We start from the raw sequence: 10,416 nt of genomic DNA on the forward strand, positions 1-10,416 counted from the left end.
AATGTTCCAAATCTTCCATGCAATCCTCTAGGGAAGAGATTCTGACTTTGGCATTAGCTAATCTCCCTGGTCTCGTCAGGGCTTTCCTTCCCTCACTCCTCTTAGTTAAAGGGAATTCATTGTAGTATTTAGTTAGATGAAAAGGGTGTAGAAGGCCGCCATACTCTGAGAAAGGTATTGAGTGGCATAGGCTACTAGCCACACTCCCATCACTGCTTTTTGTAAGGAAAACTGGCGCTGCTGCATTCAGCCACTCAATCTTAACCTTTGTCTGTGCTCGTTACACATTTTTAATCAACTACAAGTGTTATGTGGGTCAAGAAAACATAGTATGCATCCGGCCACATTTGACTATTAGACAATCTCCATGGTCAGGCAGACTCTGGATACACATAGGCAGATGCTCTAAACCATCTTCCTGGCAATGCCTGAACCAAGCCCAGGTGTTAGTCAGTGGATCTGCAAAAAGATATGGGCAGGGAAAGGTTATTGCAGACCAGGCATTTGCAAAAGAAAGGCAAGATGCTTCTGAAATATCAAGATACCATAGCAATTATGGTTACAGGTGATATATGTGTTTGCAGCTGAATGAATGGATAAAAAGCCAAAATGTATTGGCAACCTTTGAATCTGGATTTAGGGAGGGATGAAAGGTTGAAACGATAACGTTACACATTTTAGATGACGTGCTGAAAAGTTCAGATGATGGGGGGAATGCCTACTCGTTCTCCTAGATTTATCAGAGGTGTTTAATATGATTGACTTTGAGACCCTGATGGGAACCCTAAAATTTCATATGGGGATAGGAGGAAAGGTCTTGAATGGGTTCCGGCCATGATTTTCAGATCGTTAAAAAGTAGTCTTAATTGCCAAAATCGCTGAAATTCTCTCTCGGCTCCACACAAAGTACCACAGAGGTCAATTCTACCTTCGACTTAATTTAACTTATACATGGAGTCATTAGGTGAAATTGCAAGGAAATACAGGAGCGATATGCATCAATATGTCAGTTACTCATTTTCAGTTATTAGTTCCGGTACAGTCCCGGATCGATATTGGAAACTCAGTGTTAGTTGGTCCCTTAAGGCAGTTTTTAATGCTGCGGAACGTTACATTTTTGGTGCAGGCAAATATGAGCCTATTACCCGCATTTTGAGAACACTTCACTGGCTCCCGATTAAACAGTATTTTCAGTTTAAGTTATTATGTATTACGCACAAAGCACTTTATACCTCTGCTATATCTTACAGAAAAGCTGAAAATCTCTGGTGGGAGCCGAGACCCGCGGAGTCGAGAACTAGTACAGTTGGAATCTCCTAGATTCTAACAGTCTATAACAATGCAGCCCATTTCTGGCGCTGCTGTGAACATTTGGAATTCACTTCCTCTAGAGATAAGAGTGATTGCAGACCATTTGAAATTCTGAAAGTTCGTTTTTAATTTGGTAGCTTCTTAGTGAAAATATTATGTTGATTTAATATTGTAAATTGATGTCCCGTGTTCTTAGCTGGATCTTTCTTCTTTTTAGCTTTCATCGTGACACTGTTTAGGTACATTTTTAAATGTGTGATTTTATTAGGAAATATTTTTAAAATGCTTGATCAATGTATTTTATAGAATTGTATAATTCACTGTTGTGATTGTTTGTACAGCGCGCTGATGCACTTGTTTGTCTTTTTTGCGTTTTAGAAAAACTATAAATAAATAAAGACCTAAATATAGGGCTGGGCTAAATTGCAGAAAAAAGGGAGGAGGATACATGCCTTATGTAGAAGATGCAAACAAGGAATTCCTCCTAAAAGTAGCAAAGTCAGATAAGGTCTGTATCCAAAGTGACAATGCTTGAAGGACAAATGCAGTGATCAAATTTAGGACAGTCCAGGATCCAAGAATGCAATGACGGGACAGTAGATGTCATTAAATGAAAAATGAAGTGAGTCCAGTGTCCAAGCAGGGGAAACACAAGGGTTGATCCAAGCAGAACTGGACTGGTAAACAAAAGTGGCCTTGGAAATGTTTTTTTCAAATTGGCCCCATATTAACATATACTAGAAGCTTTGTAACACATTCTTTACTTCCTCCCACTCCGGGTGCAATGGCCTACTGGGAAATAGCCAGAGTTTCCTGTAGGCCAGTCCACCACTGGATTCAAGGCATGTGAGAAGAGTTCCAGGTTCAAAAGTGGTGATCCGATACAGTTTTGGGAGCACCGCAGCGAGGGATAATCTATGGCAGATAAGTTTTAGCCAAAGTTATGTTGTTACAATGAAGCTGCTCAAAATCCTGCATGGTGCTTGGAATCTTTTCTTAGGGGGTAAAAAAATGTCAATTTACTTCGGAGAGAACCTGATCATGAGTTGGGTGGTATAACGCCTGGGATACCGCCCAACTTTATTTGCGTTATCGCCCACTTGTCGGGCGGTATTGCAGCTGGATCACGGGTTGGGTGCTAACTGTTAGTCCCCATGGGAACTTTTCAGTGCAATTTGCCATGGTAATACTGCTGACGGTAATTGCACCGAAAATGAGCATTTTACCAGCGTGTTTACCCCCAGCTCTGAACTGGGGATAAACACGCCAGACTCGAGATTGGGCGGACCCTTGAATGTGGTGGTAACTAAGGGCTACCGCCCAACTTGTGATCAAGCCCTTTGATAACTATTCATAAACTACAATGAAACCTTTCAGACATACCATCACATGTCCTATAATTCCCGTTATCCTCTGCTTTGCATGACTTCTAGATGTTCCAATGAAAAGATGCTCTTACATTGTATATTGCTTCCGTTTCTTTCATCAGTTCACTGGAAGAGGTTTACTGGTCTATCGATCACACCTGGCTCTTGTCTAAATCAGCATCATGCAAAACATGCTTCGAACACAGCCTCTTTATCTCATGCTGCAACAATAAAAACAACAAAAATTACCAAAAAGATTCTTTACATTTTTTTGGGTGTTATCGACATTCGATTTTCTGTCGCAATTAGGTGTACATTAAGTACAAAATCAGTAGCAATTCATAATAAGGTGCCCTAGCGATGCATTAGTAAATGTATAATAAATATGCATGTAAACTATAACACTTACCCACAAATCCCTCAATAACGCTGCACCAATTTATTTGATTGACAGATTTCACATGCAGACCTCCCTTAGACCCAGAAGAACTATCTATAAAGACTGTCTCTCTGTCCCCAATTTTAAACGCTCTACCTTAGGGGGTAACAGCTTCCCAGTGAAAGCAGCTAAACTGTGGAACTTCCTACCACCAACCCTTAGAATGGACCTGCCTTATCAAAACTTCCGTTCTAAGGTTGTCTTATGGTTAAAAACATAAGCCGTCAAACACCCCCCAGGTGTAAAGTCTTGTATATTCTAGCCTTCTGTACATTTAGGACTATCATGTGTTTATCTGTATTTATGTATTGTATATAGCTATCATTATTATTGTGTATGTATATATTCTTGTTGTTGTAACTAAGCCTCGCATATTCATGTAACTGTTGCACCCGGTTACCCTAGGGTATGCTCGCGCATTAATGATAATAAACAAACAAACAAACAAACAAACAAACAAACAAACAAACAAACATATTTAAGGGGGAATCCCATAAGGTTGCCTTGTGCAAAAAAACGGTTGGGATCACACATGAAATCCTTTCCATGTGTAGTATGCAAAGCCATGGAGAACACACAATTGGGGTTGCTCGTGTGTGTCGCAATTGGTGGATTTGCAAGATTTAACAGAGACAGTGATAGGGGATAATTGGGGGTCTCAACAGTTCATAATAGGTACAACTTAGAGGGGGACACCTTTCTATGCATTAAGTATTTATTTATTGTAATTTGAAAAACAATTTTGCCAAAGCGCTGCATATGAATTAAGTCATAATGGCAACTGCAGCGGGATGTTACCAGGCCGTTACTGCCCCCGCAACAGCCAGTATTGTGATGACCACTCTGCTGTCTTCGGCGGGATGCTAACAAGTAGAAGGGCAAAGCCAACAAACATGGTGTTGCCAAGGGCAGTGCAAATGGCCCGTCGAGAGTGATGAAGGACATGAATAGGGAGGCTGTGGAGAATGGCAGTGGGAGAGGTGATTGAGAGAGTCAGAAGTAATAGGCATGAAGAGGAGGAGTAGCACAGCGAATGGGAAGCAGCCAATAGGAGGCACGGGATGAAGGCAGGTAAGACCAAATATGGGGGAATGGACGCAGGAAGGGCACTTTTGATACAGTATGTTATTTGTATCACGGGTAGAGATGAATTGCAGGGCACGCAGGTCTGCTCAAGCAAATTCAGCCTGCTTTCCCTGCTTGTGTGACGAATTGACTTCTTCCCTGCAGGAGCACAAGGTTGAGTAGAAGCTAAACTGCCTGTTAAGACCTCACAGTTCTAAAAATCAAGAGCCAGCACAATCATTAAAGTGAAACGAGCACAGTTAAGAGACATACCTCCTTCGCCTTTTGTAGTAACGTGGGCCGAGGGAAGGCTGTACAATCAAGAGGGGTGTGAATGTAGTTCAATAACAACCCAAACAGCGAAATATAACCTTCTAACATAAAGAAATGTCCAATAAAGTTTCTATAAAAATATATACTTTAATCAAACATGCCATGTACAATGATATCTAACTAGAAAACACTGTAAAAATCCACCCCTGTAGAAAGAACACATAATATGCAAAGGTAGAATAGATGCAGCACTCTGGGTAATTAGACGGGGGAGACAACGCAATTCAGACCACAATGTTCAGATGGTATGTTCTTGAGGTTGAAAAATGGATTACAATGATCTATCCAGTCTCTAGGGCCCAAAGATGGTCCAGGGGGCATATATTAGTCAATAATGACCTTGCAAAGGTCTTGGTGGCTCAACAGCATCAAACCAGGTTTTCTGATGTCGACCATGGTGTCGGCTCGGGTCATGGATGCAGGAGTCGTGATGGTCCAGTGGTAAGCTGGCGTTGAATCGTCTACTCAAGCTTTGCAGATCAGGCGGTTAACAGGTTCAGTACGGCAGTCAAGCTGGTACCAAGGTGCGCCACAGAGTCAGTTCAATGTAGAGGATGAGGCTGATGTTCGAGAAACACCAGGGTCAGGTTGATCGTCTTGCAGGAGCAGCGATGAAGATGTTGATGCTCTGGACGATGACATAAGCAAGGCAAGGAAGTGGTACTTCATGTGAAAGCTGAGGCAAGTGCGTATGAGAGATTATAAAAGCATTGTAAATAAAATCACATTTCTCCTGCTTTGTGATCATTCTTTTATTTTGAGTGCAGGAAGATTCTATATCGTGCACCTCACTAAAATACATTTTATTTCCTATTAAACAACTTCCAACAATTGTTCCCACCCATTTTCTACATATACATCAGTACCACTTCATTGTTAACAAATATAGTAAGATACAAAAAAATCACAAAGCCCCATTATCAACATATTATCAAGTAAAATCTTCAACAAAACAGTGACAAACAACTGATAAATGCCAATGATATATAGTCACAGGTGAAATGAAGTGCAACATGAGCACAGTGCGAGTTCTGCAGTCAAAATGAGAAAAGTAGACGAAATGGTGGGTTTTATACTTTCCAAAATGAAAAGCAGAAAAAGAGGACTATATTGTAAGAAAACTAATAAAATAGCCGACACATATTCACTGCAACCTATCACAGCGAAGTACACATTTCTGACGCAAACTCAACACTGATACTACTGAATCTCTCTGCAGCATTCGACACAGTCAACCATGAGATCCTCATCAAGAGACTAGACGATATAGGGATCCGCACCATAGCTCTTCTCTGGATTAAATCATTTCTAACTGATAGAACAGAAAATGTCTGGATAAAACCATTCAAATCTGCTCTGTGAGACAACAACTGTGGAGTACCACAAGAATCCTCCCTAGCCACACTCCTCTTCTATATCAACCTGACTCCATTGATTAAACTTGTTAAAAGATAGACTCACATGCTACAACTACGCGGATGACACACAAATCACCTATAAAATAGAAAATGCACAAGGGAACACAATGCTAGTAGACTGTCCAAACAAACTCTATGAATGGAGGAAAACAAACAACCTCATACTCAACACAGGCAAGACTGAAATCATGGTTATATCCAAAAACCAGGAAAATAACCATTACATCCGTTGGGCAGAATTAGGAAGAGTGCCCACACCGTCTAAAATAGTCAAAAACCTTGGAGTCCTAATGGACAACGAGCTAACACTGGAACCACAAGTAAACACAATAATCAAGAAGTGCTTCTTCCTCTTGCACATGATAAAAAGGATCTTACCATTCTTCTCCTCCACCCACAAAATACTTACCATCATCTCCCTCACCATCTGTAGAATAGACCACGCCAACAGCCTATACCTTGGAATGACGGAATACCTGCTGATGAAATTCCAATGCATACAAAATGCAGCAGCCAGACTTCTCCTCAAACTATCGCGAAGAGACCACATCAATCCAGTGCTAAAGATACTACACTGGCTGCCAGTCAAACAACCAATCACGTTCAAAACTATGTGCATAACGCACAGAGCAATCCATGGCCAAGGAGCAGAGTTCTTACAAAAGAAAATCATCATTTACCAACCAACAAGAACACTCAGATCAAGCATCAACATCGGCCTGGAACCAAAACCACACGCAAGAAAAAAACTTGGGGGATCCTCTTTCTCTCACCTTGCAGCAAAAACCTGGAACTCCCCCCGGAAAGAAATACGCTATATGAAGGCCCACCTAAAATTTTGAAAACATATTAAAACCTGGCTCTTCTATTCAGAAACAGATGGAAATTAATTAACTCACTGGCACCACTCAAATTGGAACACACACCAACAAGCACACATAGGAAGAGAAGGCCGGGGAGGGAGGGAGCCCAAGATACCCCCCCAATAATAACTCCTGACTGAGGCATCTGTAACGGGATGGTTACCTTAGCTGCAGAAGAGGGAGCAATAACCAAAAACAGGCAAGTACCGGAGCCCAGGGAGCCCTCTAGAAATCAAATGGGGGGCACAACCTAGCAGAGCAGGCAGGTTATGGCAGACACATCCAAGGATAGCCTAACACCAAACCCTTTAAAGAGCCCTAAACACCACTCGGGACTTGGGGGAGGCACCTCCACCTAACTCATCCCACAGTCCACTACACAGTTATGAAGACAAGACACTACTATGCAGAGAATTCGGAGAGTGACCCACCACGGAATGCATCAACACGCGACATGGAGAGATATGCCTAACACAGATCTCCGAAGCCAGGAGGTAAAATGGATTGGAATAACCCACTAACCCGACCGCTAAAACCTCAACTCTCTGCATTCACCTCTTTTACGCTACTAAACAAAAACAACCACTTCTATTGCAGAGCAATCCACATGCACTTCACTACACTGCAACAACAAAACAAACCACACGTAGTCTCGCAGAACAGAACATGGTGGACCAACGAACCAGAAATCACACCCATGCTCAGCGAACAGGGTTAAATGAACTGAAGCTGTCAAGAGCATATCACAACCCTCGCTCTGCCCTTTCCCACTATGGCTCACTAATCAATCCTACCCTTTTTCCTTTTCAGATCTGCCAGGGCACCACTACGGTGGTGATAGTTTGTGGTATAACTGCCCTTTAACGAGCATGAACACCAGCCAATTACAAACACTGAAACACATACAATGCCCTGCACAGCATCTCACGTAGCTGCGGCTATTCAACACAGCTACAAACTTGCCTTGTAGCGGTGGCTACACACATATATTTTCTACAAACTCAAAATCAAACAAAGTCAACCTTCAAAACTTCAAATAAGACAAGGGAACACCTAAGTACATAAAATAACAAACACATATAAAATCCTGACCTGTATCATCCATATGAAAATATGATTACTGCACAGAAAATGTCTGGTCCAATAGATGTGGTGATACTAATAGCCCCGCTTACCACAACAACCAATTAAATGGCAAAACGCATTGATGCACCCAAGCATGTGCTTGTTATAGCTGCGGCTATAGAGGAGCCTCGCTGGTTTGGCTATTGTTACCCATGGCTAAGACATGTCCACAAACATGCACACCGGGTGGGTGCTGCGTAGCCGTGGGTAAACATGCCAGTCGTTGCTGTGTCTAGACGTGATGCTCAATACACCAATCACTCCCTTTTTTTATAGCCATGGTTATAAGATTTGTAAAGAAAAGAAAATCTCAGTATGAAATAGGAATGACAAAACAGTCAGTAGTGATACAATGGTAGTTAAAAGGTGTCACTACAGTATATGACTTCTCATGGAGTTATGTCAAGTGGATGATGATAAGGAAATCACAGTACACATAGTAGTTAGGATGCAGAACATGGAGTCAAATTGGCTGCAAGCAAACAAGTTCATAAACATTAGTAGCCTTCTATCTGTAAAAAAATGAAAACTCAATTAGTTAAAGAACACACTACATGAAAAACAATTAAATACATTTTGTTGACCCTCATATATAGTACAATATATACACAATATAAGATACAACAATGGTGCACAGTACATTGTTGTTCTCTTTGCACAGACTAATCGTTGTGCCATTGGGAAAGAAATTCCAACTTGGATGAAAGAAATACATACTTCTGGATGGTCTGCCCCAGGTATTAGCCTATTTGACCAGAAAAAATGACCTAACGACCAATTTGGCTGAATTTCACATGGGTGATTTGGCCACATATATTGCTAAATAGCAAACCTGGAGAGCGGGTGTTGTGGGGGTGTCCCCTGCTATCCAGGGTTGGTATTTAGCAATTTTGAGGGTTCAGGGGTGGCCCGCTTGCTTAAAATTGGAGGCAGGGAAAAAGAAAATGCATATGTGTTTCAATTCGTTCTCACGTGCAATTGTTTTTCGGTCAAATTTCAGTGAACGAATTGCATACGGTCAAATCTACCTAAACCCTGTCCCATACTGGGCTGCAGCCTTTTTTGGCTTACATGTGGTCTTCCCTCTTCACTGGAGCTGTGAGCGGTGGTTGTGCAGAATCAACCTCTACACATTAAAGGTGCTGCCACCAACAGCCAAAGTCTTGAAACACCTGCAGCACTGGAGCACTCCATTTGAAGAGTCATCAGAAATGCTAGAGAGGTTCAGAAAGGAGGCTTCCGATGAAGTATCTTCGGATGTGCTGCTCCCATCTCCAGTAGTACCACTTGGATAAGCGAGAGAATTATAACAAGAGAGAATAGGGTGGAATAAGTAAACTTGGAGAACAAGGGATAGAAAACAATCACATAGGAAAAAACACTGGTACTTAAAAAAATATATTTTCCCAATGTTTCAGTTATGAGAGTAATGTGCAGCCTATGCCTCATTTGACTTCTCACAGGAGATGCCACACTAGCTGATTGAGAAATGATTCTCTCCAAACATAATGTACATTGCCATCACTAACTCACTAACACAATAGGGGTACAATAAAAGTATAAAACTGTTACTTTAATCAATAAACATACACATATAAACTGATTGAGAACAAACAAGGGACATTATGCTAAGGAATTACAATAGAGTGAATGGGGTAGGTTATGTAAACTTGAAAAAAAGAGAGAATGGGGTAGGTTAAATGAACATGCAGAACAAGAAAGGATGGGGTAGGGTAAATAAACTTGGAGAACATGGGAAACAAAACAGTTACACTGATAGAAACAGTACCCATGACCAATCAGGACACCCAAGATTCAATAGACAAGATATCTAATACACCCAAAAAATTACTTTATATTCATCATTGCAAACAGTCCTTTGTAGTGAACAATGTTCCATCCCAAAGCTTAGTAACATCAGTACTGATCAACCATCTGTTAAAGGTGCACTAGGACATTGAATGTAGAACAGCAATACCTCCTCCAACGCCACCTCCATCCACTCTTATGTTTTTAATAGGGGTTGGCCTTTCACAGGAGTTAACTGTACAACATCTGGTGCAGGTCCACTGGGATGATGAGAACGATGCAGCTACAAGAAAATACAATTATAAATAAAATGACTAAAATGAACTTGCAAAACACCATGAATTGTACTGCATCATAGAAAACCAAAAACAACTAAAAGTACTGCATAGTGAAAGTGCATTAAAAGAACAACAAATACAATCAAATAAACATTCAACCTCACTAACATGAATACAATAACTAAATACCTGCATAGAAATGCCATTGATTAACAAATCTAATTTTGTAGGTTCATGTTAGTGAAAGTTAAAAAATACATCAAAATACTTGACACAGAATCAGAGCATGTGAAAAAAATGACAATGAACACCACCTAATAGCAGTGGTTGATATAACTAATGTTTATCTTGCTTTTATTCAGTATTTACCTTCAAGCTTGACAACATATACAAAATTCAGGTTGATGA

General features: G+C 40.9%; 1 long non-coding RNA gene across 1 annotated transcript; it reads right to left on the reverse strand.

Annotated features, from left to right (window-relative positions):
• Window positions 1–4,630: 4,630 nt before the first annotated feature.
• On the reverse strand, window positions 4,631–10,009 carry LOC138467568 (uncharacterized). Its single transcript, XR_011268112.1, has 3 exons — window positions 9,900–10,009; window positions 8,993–9,207; window positions 4,631–8,433 (listed from the first exon to the last, which is right to left on the reverse strand). It is a non-coding gene; the product is annotated as an uncharacterized lncRNA (long non-coding RNA).
• Between the last annotated feature and the right edge of the window lie 407 nt (window positions 10,010–10,416).

This window comes from Ambystoma mexicanum, chromosome 4q (assembly GCF_040938575.1).
Source record: "Ambystoma mexicanum isolate Mex_15411 chromosome 4q, UKY_AmexF1_1, whole genome shotgun sequence".
NCBI lineage: Eukaryota > Metazoa > Chordata > Amphibia > Caudata > Ambystomatidae > Ambystoma > Ambystoma mexicanum.